The following is a 12,842-nucleotide window of genomic DNA, read 5'->3' on the forward strand; positions in this document are numbered from 1 at the left end:
TAGTTTTCCATATGACATAGTTGGAGGCCCTGTCCAACCTATCTTGATCTCTAAGCCCATACTATGCCATCTCACCCAATTGTCGAACTGACTCCTCTAGTCACTGCTCAGCTGCTCAGCAAGTGAGAAATTCAAACTTTCTGGCAGAAAGTTCTCTAAGGAGAAAATTCCCCTTCTACGCGTCTTCGTTCTTTTCCAGTGGATTTCTGCCCCGGTAGAAACTACACCCTTCAAATACTGTGCTGAGGCTCTGCATCACTCCCTTTGCCTCTGCAAAATTGTGGGATGCTTAGCTTAGACTTGAGGAGGTGCACATTTTCATTGGGAGGAGGGTCCTTGACGAGGATGTTGCATTGGCTAGAGATGGTAGCTTGCAAGAGGGAGGAATATAGGGCTAGGGTTGCTAGGGTACATTCGTAACTACATTATATTAAACAGGTCAATGAGGGATACACATTATACATTGGTTATTTGAAACCAAATGTGGCCATTAACAATGTCCATGGTTTTAGTTAGGTGGATGGATCTCTTGTAGAGGATCTAATGAAGGTCAAAGGTATGTTTGGATTCCATTTTTATGATATTTTCTCTCCATAGGCTTTGATATATTGTGTGGTGGATCCCATAAATGCTTCTTATATGGTTGTGGCGATTGAGTTGGATTAGATAGTGACTTCTCAAAAATGATCTTTTTGTAGTGTATTACTTCCTAGACCTACACTCAAAGATTTTCATTGCCCTAAAACCAAGTGCAACCTTAGAGGTGATTTGGAAAGTTGCCCATTGTCACTAGAAGAACACATCCTCTCACTTTAGGTTGGCTCTCCTCCAACACAAGGGGAAAATTCTTAGAAAAGTTGTTTATGATATTCTTTAGGAATTAAGGGATGTTGAAGTGCCAAGACTAATGGAAATTCGTTGGGTGATGGGGTTGGGATCAACAATTAGGATGTTTTGAACTTGTATGAATGAAGGATTACCTAGGCTATTATAAACATGGTATAACCAACTACATGGATTTATTTCAACATGTAGAAAATTAATGGAGGGCCCTTCTAAAGACAAGTTCAAAACAACAAGTACAAAATAAATATAGTAACAACATGCAACCATGAATACTTAAAGTATAACCACATAAGGGCAAAAATGAAGTAGGCAAGAGTAGGAGGCTTCCTTTATAGAACAAACAACCAACAATACATCATCCTTCAAGTGTACCATCCAAAAATCAAGACGGCCTAAGCGTGTCACACTTAACTATCAATCCCTAGTTAGGGCAACCTCAAAATAGAACGAACAACCCTAACTAAGACATTACAATGAATATCCTACATTCATAATGATTATAATAAGATGAAGGAAGGGCTTCATCTCAACCCTATCATCTTCTTATTGGTAAAAAAGTTCCCTTCTTCAATGATTATAATAGTATATTTGTACTATTAGTCTTTGATCATTGAATCAAACCAAGAAAAATAGAGAAAGATGAAAAACTCACATTGAAATGTGCCTTAACTTTGTCTTCCAAAAAGTTGTTCAACAAAGCTTGGAAGTGAATTCCCACAACTCCAACCATGCCCCTAACAATTGAGATATCCATTTATAGGTATAGGCTTTCATCCTGCCAATTTAGCACCTGTTACCCACCAAAAAGTGGGTAACCCATAGAAGAATTTTTTTCTCCTCCAACAACCAGCGAATCAACAACCCTATATGATTAACACACGACATGATGTCAATATCCTTCACTTCTTGCTTCAGTTTGATCTCTCTTTCCCATCTGACATTCCTTCTTGAAGGAAGGTGAGTCATCCATCAACAGGTACTTTAACCATTTTTTAATCATGTGCTTTCACTTAATGTTATAGGCACACTAATATGGATCAAGGGGAAAATTGAATGATTGACATATTCTTGTTCCCTCACTTCACTTGGGAGGTTAGTCTTTGACTCTAGTCTAGTGGGACCTCCTTTGAGGCCTTAGAACTTTTGGAAGGTCACTCTTGGGGAGGCTTTGTTTGACGTAGTGCATCCATGATATTCCATACTTACCACTTTCCATCTTTCCTATTATTTCATTTGCATTCTTTGGGTTGGTTTCCATTGGTCATGGGGTTGGCACTCTTTCAACCTCATGCTTGAGTTTGGGCTAGAAAAAATTCCCTAGAGGTTAATGCATCTAAAAGAAAGGTAAAAGCATAAAAAAGCCACACTGAAAGAAAAAGATAAATTGCAAAAGATGGTTGAGATGTTTGATTAGTGCATGGGGAAAAGCCTAGCATGAGCTCTACCCCCTCATTAGCCATCACCTAGTTCCTCAAGCACATGATGCTTCATCTATAAAAGGAACTCTTATATTGTCCCAACCCTGGTGAGTGATAAACTGACTCATCCTTAAGAGGCAATAATTAAAAATTTTAAAAGCAAGTTTGGGCTCTTGAGCTATGCACCATGTTAGCGCTTGGAATTCACCTAGGCTGAGATAGACAAACTCTCAAGGCTACATCAAACCATTTCACCTCGTAGCTAGCCCTACGAGGTATGAGAAGGCTCTCTCGGGTCAGATTTGATAGATCTTATAATATAATTAGGCTGACCAATTAGGATCAAAGATATTAGGCTAGTAAATTGATAGAGGGTTTGGATTTAATGATTTTTGGGGTTTTTTAATGGAATGACGGGGCTTTTCTGGGCTGCATGGGCAAAATCACAGCTTCCAACAGAAAAATATAATGACTACACAGGTTATCAACTGAGGCAAGGTAGGCATGCAATTTAACACCAAATCTGGTTTCAAACGGGATGGCAAGACTGGTGAGGAGCTAAGGAGGGCAGACAATAACTCTGAATCCTCCTTAAACAGTAGAAAACATCGAATGCGAACAAACTTATAGGAGGAGCATATAATACTATGAATTCCTACCTAATCACTTCATTTGTTCAGCTTGAAAGGGTCATGAAATGAAATGGAACATAACTGATTACATATGAGACAAAGGGAAAAACTTATGCTAAATCAACATACCACATGAATCTCAGCAAACAGAGCTTTGAAATTCCATTAAATTCTCTGCAGAAAACTGTACAATACAAAGCTCTCTGCTTCTCCAGCAGCTCCCAGCGCTCAGAAAAAACTCTCCCTCCTTCACTCTCTGACTAACTAAAAATTATATCTATATTTTTTATACATTACATAAAACTAAACTAAAAAAAAACCAAAAAGCAACAGCTCGACCCCACAATCAGGGCGCTGTTTGAAACTGAAATTACAAAAAAAATCGAAAATAGAAAAGCCTTCTATCATAAAACAGTACCATCTCCCTAAAAATCTTCTGATTAACTAATAAAAACATAAATGCTGGAGCGCCTCTCTTTTTGGTTTCTGCGGTCTTGAAATAGGAAATCTGTTGCGGTTGTTGTCTTGGTGACATGAATGAGGATCGGACTTAGTGCTTAAAAATACCACATGAAATTTGACGGTGGCAAAATGTGCTACAAGTACAGAATCACAAACATGCCACGCGGCATACTCATGGTACAGTTTGCTTGAATGACAAAGGCAGCCATATAGAGCGCAGATCTTGTTGAAGCATTGATTAAAATCTGGGAAATAGGAATCGAATCCCATTATGCTGTTCTGGCGCCGTTTGAATAGCACTGAGACTACACGTTTACCCTTGGCACTCTTCTGCTTCTCGTAAGAGTCTAGTAACTTTGGTGTGTAAACAGCATCAAAAACAAGATCGTATGCCACCTGGAGCTCCACATCAACATAGTCGGCATCCAATTCTATAGCCAAACGAAGTACATCAAGGCGTGTTGCTTCATCAATACTCCAACGCTGCTGTTCTACCGAGATTACAGCAGGAGGAACCTTGGAACTAAAACATCCATAGCTGCTACAGTCTTCCCATCCGCATTTTCTCACATATAGAAAGCTTTTATATCTTTGGGATAATCTTTTATAATAACAGGTGAACCAGAAAAGGCTTCCTCTGTTATATAACGCTCATGCTCACTCTGCAAGTCACATCCCCATGTCACCGGGAATTCAAAATTTTTCTTTGCTTTCAAAAGCAGTTCAACTGCATCTGTATATGTCAATTGCACAAATTTCTTTTCTGCAACATTACTTAAACGTGTAATTATCCCCTTCTCAATCCAGGTATTAAAGAATTCCATATCTTCTTTGCAATTATCCGGAATAAACCTCACTGGAGATAGACAGTTGCACAAGCCATGTCATCATTCAGATTGGCAAAAGCAAGCTCTGGTTCAATCATCCAGAACTCAGCTAAATGACGTGAAGTGTTCGACTGCTCTGCTCGAAATGTGGGACCAAACGTGTATATATCTGAAAGAGCACATGCATAGGTCTCTCCATTGAGCTGTCCAGAAACTGTCAAGAATGCTGATTTTCCAAAAAAAATCCTGTGCCCAATCAACATAACCATCCTTTGTGCTAGGGATCATGCTAATTGGAGAGCCCACATCCTCCTTAGAGCTAGGAAGCAAAGATGTGACACAAAATTGCTCTCCGGCACCTTCACAATCTGAAGCAGTGATTATTGGACTAGCAACCCAGACAAAACCCATCTCCTGGGAAAAATTTGTGTGTGGCATATGCGAGGGCATTTCTTACTCGGGCAACCGCACCAAATGTATTTGTTCGAGGCCGCATATGTGCTACATTTCTCAGATACTCTCTACTTGCTTTTTCTTTTGAACAGGAAATGTGGCAGCATCACAGCTCCCAATCAAAACAAGTTTTGTTGTCCTCAATTCCACCTTCTGCTTCGAGCCTGTACTGGCTACTAAAACACCATCAATAAAGATAGATGCCCCTGTTGTGATCAAGCCAGACTCAAGCTTATCATATCCCTCAATATCAGAACCCATCACACACTGCAAATTTGAAAGACAGGACCCATCATTTACATCATCAAACTTTACAAAACCTGGCCACTTCAACGACTCTGACTCGAATAAAGCAAAACCTGCATCTGGTTTGCCCCTTCTAATGTATTCAATCGGTGTTGTTCTGCATTTTAGTGAGCTGAAGTTATCTGATGTGAAACAGAAGCAATTGATGTGCCATTAGACCAGTTTTGATTCCTTACTGGAAGTGCGTCAAGAGCTTGTTCCCATAAGAACTTGTGCTCATGCCTTTCTGATAGAACAGACATTAGAAACAATAAGATTTCCTTGAATTTCTCTTCAGTAAGGGGTGAAAAGGATCCTGGAAACGAAGCCAAAGCCTGCAACCCAGCCACTCCCAAATGAATGATCTCATTTTGTGTTGTCAATTGTGATTTCTGGCAATCAATTCCATTGTGCGTTGGAATGGCAGATGCAAAAGCAATTGTTAATGGATTTGCTAAACACTGAAGCAGAGATAATGAAGAACTTCCAGAGCTCAGATCCAATCTAACTACTGGTTGTAAAACTAATCCCTCAGACAATATTGTTTGCTTGAACAATCTGATCACAAATATAAAGAGCACTAACTGTCACGAAGCAGTTAGCCACACTTATGTTATTTGAAGCAAGTAATGGACCAGGCCCTTGATCCAAAGGAGCTCCCATAGCATCTAGAAGTCGTGGCAAGAATCTTTGAGACACAATAAAACAAGAAGCAAAAGAAGATTTTGCAGTAGCTGTTATTGCAGCATTGAAAACTTTAGCTCCCTTTGCAGTCTCACGACGATGATCTCTAGTAATTAGCCTCTCCTCTTCAAAAAATCGCAAGGTACGTCTAAGTTGTGTTGAGTGTAGCTTTAAATCCTTAGCCAAATCATCTTCTTTAACCCATTGTCGCCTTGTTAAAGCATCAAGGACCACAACTGCCATTCCTCTGTTATCGCTCCTGCCAGATTTCGGTTGATTTTCTGCTCTTGTAGGGATATCATCATAGAAGGCCCTTGCAACAAGCCTTACCAACCGCTTGAAAGGTTCAGCACTCATGATGTTTACAGGAATAAAATACTGGCCTTCAAATTTAAAACATTCAGCTCCGTCAAGTTTTATGTGACATCTGTACAATACACAATAGTTCCAATCTTCTCCCAAGCACCACGGACAGACCCATCTTCAAATGGAAACCAGGTTCAGTAATTCTCTTCGATAGAGCACCTCCTATCCAGTAAGTGCCAACACGTCCTTTTAGAACTTGGTGCAGAATACCAAAACAAAAACCAACAGCTTGAAGGCATTATCCATTGTCAAAGTAAAACCATTCTTTAATAAAGGCAGCAGAAAATTATATATATTTGCCAAGGCAGAAAGAAATTCTCGATTATCTTCATTGGAAAATCTTTCGTGAGATGAAACATGAGGCAGCAGCAGGATATGGTTCCACAATAGCATCCAGAGTAGCAACAGCATCATTAAAACCAAAGTAATAGATGCTAGTATAGGTAAATAATCGATTCTCAATATAGCAGACTAGCAATGTGTGGATTATAAGACCGCATTCTGTCACAACACAAGCCTTTGGAGGAAGAAGCGCTAGGCCCGGAATCATCATAGCCAGCACGACACTTGCAAATTGAAGTCGCTGCCAGTTGAAGAGTTGAAGAATAAATAACATAATCTAAAACAACACATTAATGATTTCTTCTTCAAAACAGGGTTTTGAAGAAGAATCAATCTCTGATAAGACAGAGTCTAACACACCAAAATCAAAGTAAGTCATAAAGAAGTAAAAGGCACACTAGAGGGGCGGAAAAAGCAGGTTGAGGAAATGGGTAACTCATGCCTCCATGATTTCTTCCCCTTTGTAGCCACCATTTTCACACACCTAGAATTAATGGGGTAACTTGGAACATGTCACTTCCCTTTGGAGGCTGGAAACATCTAATAGGGTTATCCATCTAACCATCCCTACCATAAGGAGGTAACATGTTTTTGGGAATTGACCTAGTTAACATTTGAAGGTGAGCTTTGTGACATTGTGTGAAGTATTATTGTGCCCAAGGTTACTTGGGAGCGGAAGCGAAGAGCAACATTTTCAAAAGCTCCTGGTTCGAGATCGAATTGGGAGTGAATTTTTATATAATATATATTTTTATATATTTTTATGCATATATGTCAACAAAAGCATGTAGAAAGATGAATTAGATATAAAAAACATAAAAACATGGATTGAACCATATAACATCAATCATCTAGAAGTTATAATCTTCATCAACCATGTCCACAAGTTAGTAACATACAACATATCGAGTCTTGTGATTCATCAATCTTAAAGTTTCAAGCTTTCAAAATTCAATAGATAACATTTAGGTTTTTTTTCTGTATATTTTTATCTTTGTAACTGGATAACCGAGAGGCCATCCAGAGTTGTATTCATAACTACTGCTTAATAATAGAAAACCCTCAGAGATGTTGCACCGGTTTTCCTGCATTGGGTTTTTCTGGGGACGTTTGTCCAAAAATAACAGTGTCCCTTGTGTATTTGTCTCATTCTATTTTCAATTCATGATCTATATGTATGTGTAGTCTGCGATAGTGTTTTCATTGTTGTTTAATAATTAAATAACTTGTTGGATGTAAAAACAAATAGGAGATGATAAACCAGTTATTGTAGTAGGATTTCTGATGTGTAGATTCATAAATTTTCACATCGTATTAGAGCATTGCAGATCATAGGAGATTGAAGATACCAGTCGGGAGATCCAGAGAATTTGTTGCAGAGAAGCAGTTGCCTCGAGTGATAGCGCTGTTCCAAAGACACAAAGGGAGAGTGACACAGTGCAGAAGAGGTGACGCAGAGACTCAAGCAATGCCTACGTCAACATTCTGATCTAGGTGAGGGTGACTCAGTAGTGGGGAGGATCCCACGCAGTAACTGCGTCAACTGTCTAGGCCAACGCAAAAGCATAGAGGGGCAGATCAGGCTCACGAGAGCCACATCATCTTTCCGGACCAGGAAGGAGTGACACAGTGGTTAGGAGGAGCTGATCTAGCTCACGCAGTGATTGCACAGAGCCAGAGGAGCTCAGATTCTTCAGTTGTTGGGGTTGGGGGAGCAGAGCATATTCGATCTGAGGAGCTGGTGGGACGCTGTCGGTGCAGAACAATGTCTGTGGAGACAAAACTGAGGTAGAGGGAGTCACTGCTTGACAGATTTCTAGCCAAAGAAATCTAGATCCGGGTTGCAGCAGCAAAGGAGGATTTGAGAGGAGTGATTCGACATTTGGCAGGAGGATTTCTGTAAAGGAAATCAAGGCTCAGAGGGAGTCAAGAGGAGCTTGTTCCTTAGAGGGTTTCTTGCACCAAAGAAGTCCAAATTCGAGTCTTGCTGGGTTAGCAGCAGGAGAAGGAGAAGAGAACGGTGCTATATTTTTTGAGCAGAGATGGCAGTCAATGGACCGAGGGATTAGGACAGATTAGATGGAGCATCCAATTTTGTCATCTGGAAGGCCATGATCCTTGCGATCCTAGACAAACATCGCATCAAGGACTATGCCATAAAAGTAGTTTCTGTTCCAGTCAACGCTGATCCGCTGCAGAAGTACGAGGAGGCCTAGGCGAAGGCTAAATCCATGATTCTAGACGGGGTCAAAAATCATGTGGTCTGCTGAGAAGGACACAACAAGGGAGATGTGGGAAACACTAACCACCTTGTACCAGGGAAACGCTGACAAAATTGGAGCTTCCAATTTTGTCATCTGGAACGCCGGGATCCAAGCAGTCCTGGACAAAAATCGCATCAAGGACAATGCCTTGAAAGTAGTTGTTGTTTTGGCCGACGCTGATCCGTTAAAGAAGTACGAGGAGGCCCAGGCGAAGGCCAATTGCATGATCCTAGACGGGGTCAAAGATCATGTAGTACCACACATTATTGAGAAAGAAACAACAAGGGAGATGTGGGAGACGTTGACCGCCTTGTACCAGGGCAATTCCATTTAGCGGAAGGGAGAAGAGATTGATCCCTTCCTCCTAAGGTTGCAAGGGATTAGAGACCAGTTGACTCCCGTGAGGTCTTGTTATGAATATAATTCATCACAAGTAAATAAATAAAATAAATATAAATATTAAATTATCAAATATTAATTAGGTTAAATAGTCATTAAGTTAAGTGAAAAGTTTTAGACATGCCCATTCACGAAAGGACACCTCTTTAGGTATATAAATGTGGGTCCTCATTGTAACATTCATCACTTGTACAATTTATATATAATAAATTATTATCATCAAATACCTTTGTGTATTTTTACATTCAAGCCTACAAGCTATCAGTTTTTATGCTTCAGTGGTATCAGAGCCATGGCGCACAATATAATGATGCAAGTCTTTGAACGTTGTTCGCCGCACAATGTGCCATTATGTTCACATCCTGAATGTGTTGAACAATTTAGTAAAATTCAAGAAGCATTTCAACGTTTAGAAAAATCACCACATTCTGCAAAAGATCAGAAAGAGGTTATGTCAATTTTGGATTATGATGAGAATGAAGATTATTTTAAAAACATAGATGACTATGAAGAACCAAATAATGATGAATCTGCATTTACAACAGCTATAAAAGATGATAAATATGAATTTGATGATGTGCTTGCCCCATTAAGGGACAGGAAGAAACAAAAGCAAAATCTTTTAGAAGCTGACAAAGCTTATCCTTTCTTAGAACCAATTGTCCCTAAACAAGCAGCTCAGAATGGTGTGATTGAACAATCCACAACAATAGAGGAGCTTATTCATGTTGTTGAGGAGGTACATAAAAATCCGATGCAGCAAAGGGAAGTCCCTGAAGCCTCAACTGGCCAAAAAGGATTAGAAATTAATCATGCTCATAAGGAATTGCCACCTCATCCTCCTCAAAGAGCTCCAGTTGAGGTCCAAGCACATAAAGAGTCATATGCTTCATTTATTAAACAAAATGCAACACCGTCCACCGCTGCAATCCAGGGATCGTCTCTTGTGATGAGTAAGGTTGTACCAATTTTAGCTCAATGTCTAGCAACTATCCCAAGTCCCAATTATGTCAATTTCATAGATAAGAGCACTATACAAGAAAATGGGTCATATGTTTTCATCAACAACTTGCCTGTGAATGTTAAGTCGCTTCCCAATTATCCTAAGAGTTTGATGTAGGAGTTGGAGAACTATATTATTGAAATTTTATCAAATATCTCCACTTTGGATCCTAGCTTGTTCCATGCCTTTAGTGATGAATCACAACCAGATTCACTGAAAATCATGTAGTTAGCTAGAGATGGTGCATCACTGGAATGCAAGCAGCACATGGATCTACTTTCAGAAATTTTCTCCTTATTGGGAACACGTGTGATGGGGAAGGGAAAAAACTTGCCTTTAGTTTACCTTGCAAGACCTGTCGCTGCAAAATTATTTCCATTAATTAAATCGATGGCTTCACCACTAGTTGTGACGTTGTTGTCCGTAATTATATCAGTTTTTATGTTTCAGACCTGTCCTCTGCCACGTCGGCTGTGCCCACCGACACCTCTGGACACCCTTTGTCGTGTAAGCCCATCCGCTGTCTGTGCGTGAGAGGCAATCTTGACATCTACGGATTTTTTTTTTGTTCTTCTCTTTTTGTGGATCAGAGGCGTGGAAGGCATCTGTGGGCTCGGGGAGTCCATTTGCCATAACTGTGCCGTTACAGTCCACCGATCGAGTGTCTGTTGGTGTGGGAGCGGGAGCGTACATGCCATCAAGCATCAGGGTTAGCCGTCGAACCATCCAACAGGTTATCGACCCAAAGCATTGTGGGCAAACCGTCGTGTCTAGTCAGTCAACCATCACGACGTCAACACCTACGCAATCAAATTAAACAACGTTAATTAAATGAAAGCTATATAATATATAGTGTGGTTATATATGTATAATTACGTAAAAAGAAATTATGGAAAATATATATATATATAGTGCTATATTTATAACTATTATATAAAGTTATATTTATAACTAATATATTATAATTATAATTTAATTAATTAATATATTCTAATTAATAAAAAGAATTAAATAAAGAAAAGAAAAAAGAAGGAAGACAACCTTGGACTCAAAATAGAGTTACTAGCGAGCCACCAGTGATGGAGACCTTCCACCTTCCATATGTTGAGACGACAACAACAAAGACAATTGCCAGCAATATAGCTTTGAGGACAAAGCTTCTGAAGGAAGGGGCTATGTTATGAATATAATTCATAACAAGTAAATAAATAAAATAAATATAAATATTAAATAGTCAAATATTAATTAGGTTAAATAGTCATTAAGTTAAGTGAAAAGGCATGTCTAAAAGACATGCCCATTCACGAAAGGACACCTGCAAGTATATAAATCCGGGTCCTCATTGTAACATTCATCACTTGTACAAGTTATATATAATAAATTATTATTATCAAATACCTTTGTGTACTTTTACATTCAAGCCTATAAGCTATCAGTTTTTATGCTTCAGGTCTACACCAGATCCTGACTTCATGGTCAGGAGTGTTGCGAAAATCACGATATTGTTGGCAAATAGCGATTTTTTGAGTTTGGCGATAATATTGCCCCATTTTTACGCTAATTTTTTTAATTTTTTAATTTTTAATTTTATTTATTTATTTATTTATTTATTCTCAAAAAATCGCGATAACTTAAAAGAAAAAAACGCGATAACTTGAAAAAATCGTGATTTTTTGAGAAATAAATAAATAAATAAAATTTTTTCTTCGATTTTTTTATGAGGTGACCCCTATCACCAGTAGAGGACGTGGTCTACCTCCTGTAGCTCCTAGTTCTTCAGCTTCTAGAGCACATCATAGTCCACGCCAACTCCACCGGCATCTACATCTAGAGGGAAAGGGAAAGCTATTGCATTTCATCGCAAGAGGGGCAGAGGAAATCAGTAGTATTAGACTTTAGTTATTTGGTTCATTTCATTGTATATGACATTATGACTTATGATATGAGATACATTATTATATTTTTTGTTGATATTTTGAGGCTGAGTTGGGACTCAGGAGTTAGGACTTACTATTCAGGGCATGATTCACTGTTATGTGTGATGTAGCACTAGAAATTATATTACACATCTTATATATTAGTTCTTTTATCATATTTACGTGTCAATGTATTTATTTTATGTTGTAGATGCTATAGATATTAAAAATATTGAAAAAAAATGAATATTTTTGAATTTTACGATTTTTTCAGATTTTTACCGATTTTTTTCCAGATTTTTATCGGTTTTTTTCCAAATTTTTACGATTTTTTCCGATTTTTTCCCCTCGCTGATAATATCCCGATAACAATAACTGCAACATTGGTCAGGACTGCCTTGAATGCAGTCACCGAGGATTGGAGACATTTGTCTAAAGTATCTTGGGCAGAGCGACTCTCCCTAGTTGGGAAGAGATGTGGGCAGCTCTTTGACAAAAAGAGGTCAAGAGGTTGACTAAGACGAGGGGTAGCGGCAAGGGAGCCCGAGTCAAGAAGGAGGAGGAGGACGATGCAACTCACGCATCATCAGGACAACAAGGGCAACAAAAGCAGAAGAAGAAGGATATTTCCAAGGTCAGATGCTTCAAGTGTGGGGAACTTGGACTTTATGCCACTTAGTGCCCTTAGAAGAAGGGCAAGGAGGAAGCTTCTGAATCAAAGGCTGCTCTAGTGAAAGCTGACAGGGAAGGCGAGGATGACGATTGTGCCATGAGTGCTAATGCACCTCTGGAGAAGAGCTGGGGTGACATGGAGTTGTAGCCGAGAGGACTACATGAATCAGGGCAAGATCCTTGAGGTGCCCAAACTCTTGGATCACATACGACTACAGGAGCCCTTAACGATAGTAGAAAAATGACAGGTCTCGGTTAGAGCGAGGTGTGATG

At 39.2% G+C, this 12,842-nt stretch overlaps 2 pseudogenes across 1 annotated transcript in view; one reads left to right on the forward strand and one right to left on the reverse strand.

The window, feature by feature from the left end:
• LOC149154710 (callose synthase 9-like) overlaps window positions 1-12,842 on the forward strand; it is a 241,198-nt pseudogene that overhangs the window by 193,751 nt on the left and 34,605 nt on the right. The window lies entirely within an intron of this gene.
• LOC149154711 (asparagine--tRNA ligase, chloroplastic/mitochondrial pseudogene) lies at window positions 3,859-5,964 on the reverse strand (annotated as a pseudogene).

This window comes from Pinus tabuliformis, chromosome 9, assembly GCF_031772625.1.
Source record: "Pinus tabuliformis cultivar Carrire ecotype Pingquan chromosome 9, CPIR1, whole genome shotgun sequence".
In the NCBI taxonomy this organism is placed as follows: Eukaryota; Viridiplantae; Streptophyta; class Pinopsida; order Pinales; family Pinaceae; genus Pinus; species Pinus tabuliformis.